General features: G+C 39.2%; 1 protein-coding gene across 1 annotated transcript in view; it reads left to right on the top strand.

Moving 5' to 3' along the window:
- Nucleotides 1-12,533, top strand: part of Zfand6 (zinc finger AN1-type containing 6) — a gene marked incomplete in the record, with an annotated part of 73,512 nt that overhangs the window by 145 nt on the left and 60,834 nt on the right.

The raw sequence follows: 12,533 nt of genomic DNA, 5'->3' as shown, positions 1-12,533 counted from the left end.
CGCAGCAGGTGGCCGCGCGGGGGCGAGTGGAGGGCGCGGGCCTGGGCTCCTCGGGCGCGCGCCGAGCTCGCTGACTGGGGTGGCCGCGCGGAGGACAGGGTTCCGAGCCGCCGCCACCGCGCGCTGGGCGTCCTCAGGTGGCCCTTCGCCTGGCCGTGGGTCCCGACGTCCCCTTGTTAGTGGGGTTGTTGGGGGTTAGCCTCCTCACAGGGCGCTTTCAAAGTTTCTCTGCTGTGTAAACAAGCGCCGGCGATTATCACGTTGGAAGTCACTTTAACTTCACCGAAGCGCTGTGATTGCGCGTCACCACCCCGTGTTGTCTCCGTGGGGTCTGGGTCACCTCGGGGCCGTGCGTAGAAGCAGCTCAGTCGACAACACCCGGAAAACAGGATTAAAACCCGCTTTCAGACCAGATTCGAGATTTGATTTTTTTTTTTTTTTTTTACCGTAATGTAAAGTGCCTTAAGCTTTTGAGATGAATTATATAGTAATTTTGTCACCGATTTTATGGCACTTGCTGGTTTCTAAGTAGTCCCCGGGCCTTCGGGGAAAATATTTTCTGAAACGTACATTAAAATTCACAAAACAGGTTGTTTTAATTTTCTTGTACATTTAAAAATATATTTAACTGAGATAAGAGGCACAGGTAGGAAAATTGATGTTTTGTTTTGATTGCAGCCATTTTTTTCCTGGGTTGATAAACGTTAAAACTTACATTTTAAGCGGGGTATGGTGGTGCTCGCTAACCCAGCACTTGGGAGGCAGAGGTAGGCAGATCTCTTTTGAGTTCAAGGCCAGCCTGGTCTACATAGCGAGTTCCAGGCCAACTGGGGCTACAGGGAGGGGGAAAAAAAGCATTTTACATTTAAATCTAGCCCGTTTAAGTAAGTTTTATCCCAAAGGTATTTTTTTAGCCAAGTAATGTTTAATAGCACAAGCATACATATAACACTGTATAGTATATGAAGATAAAATATAAAAATGCATGACATTTACCAAAAAAGAACTAGAACTTTGCCCAGACTTGCTTGTTTTCTTTTCCTGGCTTATCCCACTTTATTATTTCTTACTGAGGTCAACATGTTAGCCCTGTGGATTTTGTGTTTATCATTCTCTGGTCTTTTACAAATTAGTTCTGTCAAATATTTATCTCTGCAGTGTGATTTTAGGTTCCTTTCCCCTTGAACTTTGAACAAATAGTATATGTTGTATGTAGCCCATTTGTTTCAATGCTTTTTAATAATGTGTTGATGTCCCCTAACTCCAGAGTGTTGCCTTAGTGTTTCTGTTTTGCTTTTAACAAGTGTACCCTGTGAACATTTTTTTTCTTCCAGCTGCAATTGCACAAGTGCAGGCATCTCTAAAGTAAATACTGTTCATTGCAGGCGAAACTTTTAGGTAATCAAGAGTAAAATAGATTGACATACTTAGAAATAAAGTGAATGAAAGCATTAAGATTTCTGTTTGTTTAAACTGGAAGATTCATTGCCCTAGTGATTGGTTCCTGGTTGAACATTTGCAACCAAGATTTTGGTTCCACTCTACTCATTGAATCCCTTTCTTCAAATAAGTTGTAAAAATATGGCACAAAATAGTAAGGTAAGAAAAAAAAAAAACCACTTGTTTTGTAAAATCATCCTTTCTGTTCCTCTCCCTTCTCTCCCCTCCCCTCCTTGCAATCACTGTCAAATTACCTAAGAATCTTCTTTGCCTTAGCATGGTCTTGCAAAAGCAGCCTGTCCTAAGCATTCTCTACCTGGTTTGTAGACATCAGTGCTAGGAAGCATCTGTCAAATGGCTGAGCCCTTAGGGGAAGCCATTTAGGACCCAGGTCACTCTGAAGTTTTGGAAAAGGAAAAGTTTTGGGTGTGTGATAGGTAATTCAGGATTTGTCAACCACACATTCAAGCATTTTTTAGGTTTGAGAATTTCTCAGACAAATTACAGAGCAATGTTTCCTTAATTTCCTGAAGGTGGCATGTATGTTGAAGTAATATGACTATGTGTCACTTTGAATAACTTGTTGACAGCATGAGAGAGGAGCCTGTTTGTAGCTTGCAGATGTTTTGTTTTTATAGAACCCTGCATACAGAACTTATTTTTATTTTTGTGTTTGATTATAAGGGCAGTGGCAAAGTATATGAGCCCCGCCCCCACCCCACAGTTTGAGAATAAATAGAAAGAAAAACCACTCCATGCCACTACAGACAAATATTGTTACCATTCGTGAGGCGTGCCCTTGTTCTTTGTATTTTGTCTATATGCTATTGAAGGTTTCTTTAGGATTTGGTGTTCATACAGCTGCTGAGTCAAATCTTATGAACATTTAAAGTCTTTTCATAAGTATTACCAAATGTCTTTAAAAATTTGATGACAGAGAGAGAGAGAGTGTGTGTGTGTGTGTGTGTGTGTGCACCAGCTACTCCGGAGGGTGAGATGGGAGGATTGTTTGAGCCTAGGGATTCCGAGAGTACTAACTGGTGTTAGGCAGGCTCCATTTTCAAAAGTGATATTGTGACTTAATTTGTTTTACATATATGGTTAATAGTAGTCATCTTAACAGTTACCCTTCCTTCAGGTTTTGCTCCCCTACAGTCTGTCCTGGCTGCTTCTGTGGAGCAAGATCATTTAAATATGTTTATTTTATTTATTTTCTATTTTTATTTATTTTTGTCTTTTTGAGACAGGGTCTCCCTGTAGCCCCAGCTGTTCTGCAACTCACTATGTAGACCAGGCTGGCCTTGAACTCACAGAGATCCGCCTACCTTTGCCTCCCAAGTGCTGGGACTAAAGGTGTAAGCCACCACACCTGGCTGTTTATTTTATTTTTAAACTTTATTATGTGTGTTTGTGTATCATGTGTGTGAGAAGGGTTGCATGTGTGGACAACTTTCTGGGATTACCTCTCTCCTGCCTTTACTTGTGTTCTGGTGATCAGACTCAGGTCATCAGGCTTGTACAGCCAGCACTTTTACCCAGTGAGCCACCTTGCCAGGCTTAAATGTGCTTATTCCATTAAGGTAGTCCCAGGCTCAGAATCCTTAAGTGACTTTTTCTTTCTTTTTTTTTAAAAAAAATATTTTATTTGTTTTTATTTTATGTGTATGAGTGCACTGCCTGCATGTAGGTAAATGCACCCGAGTCGTGCAATGCCCGAGGAGGACAGAAGAGGCCATCTGATCCCCTGGAACTGGAGTTATGAACAGTTGTTAGCTGCCATGTGGATGCTGGGATTTGAACCTGGGTCTTCTGCAAGAACAACCAGTATTCTTAACCACTGAGCCATCTCTCCAGCCCCTTAAGTGACTTTTTCAATTCATAAAATAAAATTCAGATTAAATAATATTTATTATTTTTATTTTATGTGTGTGTTGCGCCTGCATGTATGTAAGTGCACCACATATGTGCAGTGCTTACAAAGATTGGAAGAGGTTGTCACATCCCTGGAACTGGAGTTGTAGACTGCTGTTAGCCACCATGTGGGTTTTGGGACTCAAACCTGGGTCCCCTAGAAGAATAGCAAGTGTTCTTAACCACTGAGCCATCTCTCTAGCCCCAAATTCAGGTTTTCTTTTTACTGTCATTCATATAACCTAGACTGGTTGTAGCCATAGAAGTACAGTACAAATTGCAAATCAGAGCCATATTAAATAATTTAATTTTTTCCTGATAGCCACAGGATAAAAGGGAGACAGGTGAAAGAAATTTTATTTAAACTAAAATGCAGTACTTTCAACATGTGATGAATGTGAGTTATTCATAGTATGTTTTGAATTTTGGAGGTTGTCTTTATGATCATGTGCATCAACCACTTGCAGTGTGTCCTAGCTTAGACTAGCCATGTTTCAATGCTTTAGCCACTCTTTTAGTTCTTTTAAGTTTGATTTTTTTTCACATCCATCTTTCTTCTAGGGTATGTTTTATCATAAATATAAAGTGAAATAACATAATGGTTAATCAGTTATAGTTTTAATTTATTTTTTATGTGTATGAGTGTTTTGCCTGCATTTAAGTGTACCACGTGTATGCAGTGCCTATGGAGGCCAGAAGAGGGCATCAGAGCCCCTGTAGTTTGGAGTTGCAGGTGGTTGTTAGCTGCCATGTGCGTGCTGGGAACCAAACCTTCCTCTGCAAGAGCAGCCAAAACTTAAGCACTGAGCCATCTCTCTAGTTCCAGTTACTATAATTCTGTCAAAAACAAAACTCTGGGGTCAGGTTACAGAAGTCTATTGACTTGAGTTCATCCTCAGATCCCATGTAAAGGTAGAAGGAAAGAACTGATGCCACAAAGTTGTCCTTTGACCTTCAAGACTAGAAGCACAATCCACCACCAACATGTCATGCTGTGTGTGTGTGTGCGCACACACACACAGTCAATAATAAATACAAATTTAAAATTAACAAAATTCTGTGCTGCTCTGTAATAAAACTACATTTATTTACATGCTGAAATGCATATATACTTGATTCTATTTTGATTATTCAATACCAGTGATTCAGTACTAATACTCCCCCTCCTCCCAAACTTGGTTGCTAGGTCTTAGACCCAGGGCATGACTCATACTAGGTGCTATGATGTGGCCTGCACTGAGCCCTGTTACATCTGTGTTTAGAGAGATCCTACATATCCTTTCAACACTGAGCAGATCTGATCCAGGCCAGACATCTTGCTGAATGCTGAGGATACAGCTGTGAACAAGACCTGGTCCTTGCTTTCATGGAGTTTATACTATTAGGAAAATTAGGGAATTGAAGCAACAGATAGGAACTTTGAGATTTAAAAGTATTTAGAAATAAAGAAATGGAAGGTACTAATTGGATGCTTTGAGCATGTATCTCCTAGGAGGTAACAGCCTATTAATTGGTGGTACCTACATGGGTTTGGTAGCTTCTTTGGATTCACCAATCTGATGGAGCTCTTTTTTTCCTCCTTTATGAGACATGATCCCTGCCTCAGTCTCTTGAGTGCTAGAATTACCAATCGGTGCCAGTGTACCCAGCATTAGAAGAAAAAAAAAATGACAAGACTTGTTTTCCTAGCCACTCTCCTATCCTCCAGCTGGGTTACTTCCCCAAAGTTGTCCTGTGGTTTTGCTTTCAAACTGAGGAGCTGGAGGAATCCTCAAGGACAAGGAATGCAAAGGGCATAATTTACCTTTGCATCTGAGGGAAGATTGGAATGGCTGGGGCCTACTGAACAAAGGGAGTGGAACAAGCTGGATTCTCAGTTGGTGATCTCTGTTATCTCCAAGGGCAGGCTGTTCCCACCTCTTCAGCACCTTCCTGCCTAGTTTGTTCAGACTCCAACAAATCTTTGTGCTCTTGGTCCCTGGTGCTTCAGTATTTGCCGTGCATTGTCAAGTTTTTTCTGCTTCAGGCCTGTGCTCATGCTGTCTTTGCTTCTCTGTGATTTCCTTGAGAATGCTTTCCTCTTTCTGTGAGACAGACCAGATCTCTCTGCTGCCTGCCCATGTGGCTTCTTCAGAGGGTATTTCTTTTGTAAGTAAATCACCAACCGCAATCCACTAACCAGGCATGATTTGTGTCACTTCTTCTACCAGAGTTGTGTTAGACATTTGGCTAGCTGCCAGCCACTCCTGACCGTTGAAAGAGTTAAAATTATATAGTATTAAAACTGCAATTCCTCCTTTATATTGGTCACATTTCAGGTGCTCACATGTAGCTATTGACTTGTATTCAACAGGAGAGATAGGGGATCTTTTGTAGCAATAAATTAATTTAAAAATTAATCTTAATTTACAGTCATGTGACTAATGACCTCTACCTTATTTAAATTAAAGTAACCATTCATAGTTATTGAAATGTGCCAAGTCAGAATTAAAATACAGACTTGACATTTATTCTAAAACATACTATGTATTGACATAATTGTATATTTTGCATATATTTAGTTAAGTAAATATATAGTTACAACTTTTAAATTTGTTTTAATGCTTCACTGTGACTAGTAGAAATTGAAAATCCATGTGCTCCAATTATTTCTATTTGGACTCTAGACAATTTCTAATGAAGTAGAGACTGCTCACTTTATTAATGTGGCATTTGCAACAGGCATTGGTGCCTGCCCAGTGTTCAGACATGGTAAGGCACTAAATGGACTCTGTTAAATTAACAAGTGGCACTTTTTTTTTTTTTTTAAACTTTTAAAATATGTTTGTGTGTATGTGTGTGCTGGTGTCTCAGGAGTCCAGAAAAGGGCATCAGATGCACAGGAGCTGGAGTTACAGGTGGTTGTGAACCTCTCGATGTGGGTGCTGGGAATGGAATTGGGTTTTCTCCAAGATCTGCAGGTGTGACAAGAGACCTGTCAATTTGTACTTCTCAGAATTGTAAGCTTGCTTTGTTTGTAATGGTGTTTTTTGTTTGTTTGTTTGTTTGTTTGTTTGTTTAATAAGAAAGTAGCTGCCTTTGATAGCCATCTAAAAAATTAATCTTTGTCTTTTAATATTTCATTTATTTCTGGCTTAGGCAGCTAAGGAAATGGGGAAAAAAATCTATCAATCTTCTGGAGGCAGAGGCAGGCAGATCGCTGTGAGTTCAGGGCCAGCCTGGTCTACATAGAGAGTTCAGGCCAGCTGGGGCTACAGGGAGACCCTGTCTCAAAAAGATCAAAAAAAAAAGGAAAAAGAAAAATCTACAAATCTGCAGTTCATTTTTCTCTGTGTAGCAGTTTCACTTAAGTCCATGGTATGTTTATTTTGCACAGGCTCTTGTTCTTATTAAGCAATTTGTTTTCCTATAATCCAAGACAGTGTAGCTTAATGTTTAAGGATTATGAATGCCTTTCCCTTTACTTCCATGTGTCTTCTTATTTTGATCCCTATTTCTTTCTAATTTGTTTTTATTGGTGACCTTGTTTAATCCCTGAAACAAAGGACTTTACTGTCTATTAAGAATCTATTCCTATCAGCTTGGTGTGTACTTCCTATCTGTATGTTGCCTTAATTTTCTTAATGTTTCCTTTGTATTCAGCATGTGGCAGAATTGTGCCCTTCCCCACCCCAGTAAGTTAGAAGATAAATCCAAATCAAGAGTTACAAACTCAAGCACTGTTGTAGCAATGTTTGCTACAGGGAAATATTTTTTAAAAACTGTTTTCATTGTACCTTGGTGAATTGCAGGCGCTATTCTCACTGATGTTGGCATGCTATGCTGAACTTAGGGTGGTCCTTTCATCAGTGACATTGTACACTGCCAGTTCTGTCCACGGAGAATGCTTGGATGGATTGCTTTTGTAGGAAGAATCATTTGCACTATTTTTAGTGTTTTCCCCCTTATTTTGAGACAGTCTCATCTAGCCCAGGCTAGCTTCAAACTTAGCTATGTAATTTTAGCCAAGGCTGACCTTTAACTTCTGATCTTCCTGCTTCCATCTTGTTTTTTTAAATATTTTATTTACTTTTTATACTTTATATGTATGAGTGTATTGCCTGCATGTATGTAAGTGTGTCCAGGTCATGCATTGCCCATGGAGGTTTAAAGAGGGCGTTGGATCCCCGGAATTGGAGTTAGAGACAGTTGTTAGCTACCATGTGGGTGCTGGGAACTAAACCCAGGTCCTCTGTAAGAGCAGCCAGTGCTCTTAACCACAGAGCCCCGTTTCCACCTTTTGAGTGCTGGGATTATAGGCATGCACTACCATGCCTGGTTTTTGTGGTGCTGGGTCTCAAACCCAGGACATTGCATAAACTGGGCAGGTGTACAGCTAAGCCACATTGCCAACTCTATATAGGATCTTTCAGTCAGACCTCGTTTTCAGTGGCTCATTGTCTTCTGAATGGTTTTCAAGCTGGTAAAGTTTGGGGAAACCTGAGCTCCTGCAAAGAATATGCAGAATATCCTTTAATACTTGATGCTTAAAAAGTGGCATTGTCACATGCAGTTGGCTAGTTTGGGAGCTTTGTGTAGGCTCCTTGTTCTTATGATGTAATATTGTTTTCATACACTCTAGATTATATGATTTCTGATATTGCTTCCTTGCACTTTATTTTCTTTGCTGAATTAGAAATAGAATAAAATACCTTAATTTTAACCCGTGTGTCAAATGATGATTATAACCTTGAAGTTCTTAAAGATTTTTTAACCACAGGGAGTTGCTAAGTGTCTTAGTTTGTTTCTTCATTGCTGTGACAAAATACTCTGACCACTACCAACTTGGGGAGGAAAGGGTTTATTTAAAGTCTTACATCTCCCAGGTCACAGTTCATCAGGGAGCCCAAGGTAGGAACTCAGGGCAGGAACCTGGAGGCAGGAGCTGGAGCACAGGCCATGGAGGAGTGCTGCTTACTGCCTTGCTCCCCTGGCCCCTGCTCAGCCTGCTTTCTTATGCAACACAGGCCCACCTGCCCAGGGGTGGCACCACCCATAGTGGGCTGGACCCTCCCATATCACTCATCAAGCAGGTGCCCCATGGACATGGCTGCAGGCCAGTCCAATGAAGGCAGTTCCCCAATTGAGGCTCCCTCAACCCAGGTGTGTAAAGTTGACACTAAAACTCTCCAGCACACTAAGTATACATCTCTCTTTTTTTCCTTTTGTTTTGTCTTTTTGAGACAGGATCTTGCTATGTAGCCAAGGCTGGTCTTAGACTTGTGGCAGTCCTGCCTCAACCTCCTTAGTGCTAGAATTACAGGCATGTGTACTGTGATGCCTGGCTCACATCTCCCTCTTTTCTCTTGGTTGTAGGCAGTAGTGTTAGGATTATAGTAGTAATGTCTGTCCCTTGCCAGTAATTCACTTTGAAGTGAAAGCTGACCCCAAAACAGCAGTTTCCTTGGTGTCTTTAATTGTCTAATTCTATGCTTACCAAATTAAAAAGCTTTTAATTACGTTTTCATTTATTTTGTGTACAAGTGTGTGCCTGCACCATGGTGTGCTTATGGAGGCAGAGAACTTGTAGGAGTTCTTTCCTTCCACCATGTGTATCTTAGGGATCAGATTTAGGTGGTCAGTCTTTGAGGCACATTCCTTTACCATCTCAGCCATCTCAGTTCTGCTTGTCAATTTTTAAAAAGAAATGTTAGCTGTTTCTTTTTCACTAACTTGTCGGTTTTGGCTATCTGCAGTCTACTTCCTCAAGTCTGCACTGAAAGTTACATGATGTCTTCTTTGATTGCTGCTTTGTCTCTTCTCTCCCAGTGTTGTTTTGCAGGAGCATCACACATTGGGAAGAAAATCTAAACTTGACTCATGAAGTGGTGGGTATTTAAAGCAGTGAGTCCTTGCAAAGGATCTTGGGACTGGGGCTTTGAATTGGTTCTTTCAGTTTGTTCACTTAAAGGGTATAATAGATTATGCAGCTGTTTGGGCTTCAACGTGGTATTGCTCCATGTCTAGTTGTAATTGTGTGAATTTTTACTTTGTTACAAAGACTTCTCTTTGTATTCAAAACAATTTTTTTTGGCTTCATGGTTCAAACATAACGAATTTTCTCTGAGGGGAAAAAATGGTTGCAAGATTTTGTACTTTGAAACCATAAATTTAAATTAAAAATCTCTTAATATATAAAGGTACTGAAAACATTTTAAGAACCCACTGTAATAGTGGGCATGCTGGCATACATTTGCAGTCCCAGTACTCAGGAAGGAGGAAGAAAAGTTCAAGGCCAGCCTGGACTGCATGAGACCCTGTCTCAAAAACCAAACAGAAACTCATTCTAAATTGCATTAATTTTATGGTTTTTATTTCATCTATAGTTAAAATATTAGCCAGGTGTGGTGGCGCACGCCTTTAATCCCAGCACTTGGGAGGCAGAGGCAGGTGGATCTCTGTGAGTTCAAGGCCAGCCTGGTCTACATAGTGAGTTCCAGGACAGCTGGGGCTACAGGGAGACCCTGTCTCAAAAAGACTGAAAAAAAAAAAAATACTAATGGAAGTGAAAATTATACTTTATACTTTATTAACCATCTTAAATGCTACTCACACAATTAGGTAATGATTAGTGTCAAAATAAAGTTTGACCTAAGCTATTAAAACAAACAGTTCTAATAAAAGCATAAAATATACCAAACCCTAGTCATGTATAAAGTGACAGCAGGACTTTTTTCTTTAAAAGTCAGTGTCTCTATGGTATCTCTGTAGAGTCTAGTAAAAATGTCATTACATCTAACTTACTGAGTGGAATATCCTTTTCAGCTGCATATTTGAGTACCAATGCCTCCTTGAAGCAGGTAATAATAGTTTCCTTCCTTCCTTTGAAAAGAAGAGGGTTAGAAAAATTTAAATCTTCTAACCAAGCATGGTGATCATACCTGTAGTCCCAACACTCAGGAATCTGAGGTTGTAAGATTGCTGAGATTTTGAGGCCAATCTGGGTTATGTGGTGAGACCAGTCTAGGCTACAGAGTAAAACTGTTTCAAACAAACTAAAAATAAATACATAAAAACATCACTGAAAAACTTAAAAAAAAAAAACTGTTAACCTTCCTAAACCTTCAGCTGGGGCTTGTGAGTAGAGTGCCTGGTATAGTTTGATTCCTCAGCACTGTGAAATTAACTTTATACCCCAAAGTGTCATTAGAAAAGTTGTCTTGGATCTTTTGCAATGTATAAGCATTAATCTTGGCAAACAATATAATATGTCAGACCTGTTAAGTTGTTAATGTAGAAATATCCTTGGGGCTGGAGAGATGGCTTAGCGATTAAGAGCACTTACTGCTTTTGCAGAGGACCCGGGTTCGATTCCCAGCACTCACATGGCGGCTACAAACCATTCCAGGGGAATCCGAAGCCCTCTTCTGACCTCCATGGCATTGCACGACATGGGTGTACTCACATACATGTGGGCAATACACTCTTACACATAAAATAAAAATAATTAAAAAAAAAAAAAGAAATACCCCTTCACCCAGGCGTGGTGGCACACGCCTTTAATCCCAGCAAGAGGCAGGCAAATCTCTGAATTCAAGGCCAACCTGGTCTGCAAAGTGAGTTCCAGGCCAGCTGGGGCAACAGAAAGACCCTGTCTCAAAAAGACCAAAGAAAGACAGAAAGAAAGGAAAGAACTCTTTCAGTTTAAAATGGAAATATCAATGCTTGGTTCACTGAGAATTTTACTGTGTTCTGACACTAAGAATTGTGTCCGTCTATTTGATAGGTGTAAAAGGGAAAATTTGGCTTTTTTTTTTAATGCTGTTTCTTTTCTCAAATTAATGGTTCTCCTCTCTTTAAGTCTTAGAGAACATACTGTTTTGTTCCTCTTAGCAAAATTTTGTAATGAATTTTGTGTAGATGTTTTAAAATTTTCAGACAATATGAACTCTATTTAAAGAGGCATCTGTTTTTAAATACCTTCATCTTCATGGCTCTGTAAAATATATCAAGTGATTTATGTTTAAAGCATGTATCTTAAGCCATTTCTCTCTGAACGTCAAATGAAAGTTTGTTTCTTCTGTGAGATATTCATTATACTTTCCACCTAGACAAAAGAGAAAGCAAATAGCTTGTGATGGGGAAAACTGAAACATTACCTACTGTTTCTTTAAGAAACCAGCTTATCCAGGGGTTTAGTGTGTTTAACCTAACCTGCTAGCTAGGAAAAGTTCTTTAAAATAATGGATATTAGTCGTATCCAATCACAGTTATCAGTCTCACTAACAGGGAGGAGATTTGACTCTTCAGCCACTAGAATTGCAGAAGGTGGAGCTTGGTATTCAGGTTTGGTTGCTTTGGAGTACAGCTTCAAGTGAAGTTAATCTGAGGTGAAGCAAACAGAAAATTGTGGAGGTTTTGTTGGTAGGATTTTTGTTCTAATCTTCTAATGATCCTGTATTTTATACTTTTGCTCCTTTATGCTTTTGTATGTACTAGGTTTTGTCATTGTTCCTAATTTCTGATGCAAACTGAACATTAAAATTAAGCAGGGAAGCAGAACAAAAGGGCTGTTTGAACAGGAAATAGGTGTTCAGAGAATCAAACTTGACTTTCTTTTTTATTTTTAGTTTTAGAATGTGAATGCCATTAAAAAAAATCTTTGAATTAAAATCATCTCCATAACAGGCTTTTCTCTTGGGTTGGATGTTGAAGCAGTCATTTGTCAGTTTTTATAAATGACATCGTGAGGGGTCTATTTGGTGTCAATTTCCTTAAATCTAAGCTTTCAAGTTACTAAAAGATTGAGAAATGTGGTGGGTTTAAATTTGTTCTTTTTAAATTATTAAAATGCCAACTATTTGATTTTTGTTTTTTGTTTTGTTTTGTTTTTATTTGTAGTGTGCCACTCTCCCCCTTTATTTTAAATTTAGCAGTAAGTTGGTATTTTTAATATTTCAGATTTTTAGCTTTGTTTGTGAAAAGATCATTGCTATAGATTATATATCACAAAATGAAACTGCTTTCCTTAGATTTCATTTCTTTGGAAGATGAAAATACTGATTGACATCCTTTTAAAACAGGAAATGAATGATTTATATTTTTAACAGCTGTAGGTGGGCTACTAAAACTTGAAAAAAGTATTTAAAAACATCTATGAATATTTCTTACTTAAGAAATAATTGGGATCCTTGGTATCCTTT

The sequence above is a fragment of the Nannospalax galili genome, unplaced genomic scaffold, assembly GCF_000622305.1.
Source record: "Nannospalax galili isolate Female #2095 unplaced genomic scaffold, S.galili_v1.0 scaffold627, whole genome shotgun sequence".
Taxonomy (NCBI): domain Eukaryota; kingdom Metazoa; phylum Chordata; class Mammalia; order Rodentia; family Spalacidae; genus Nannospalax; species Nannospalax galili.
The sequence above is the reverse complement of the archived record's forward strand: the minus strand, read 5'-3'. Positions and strand labels throughout refer to the sequence as shown.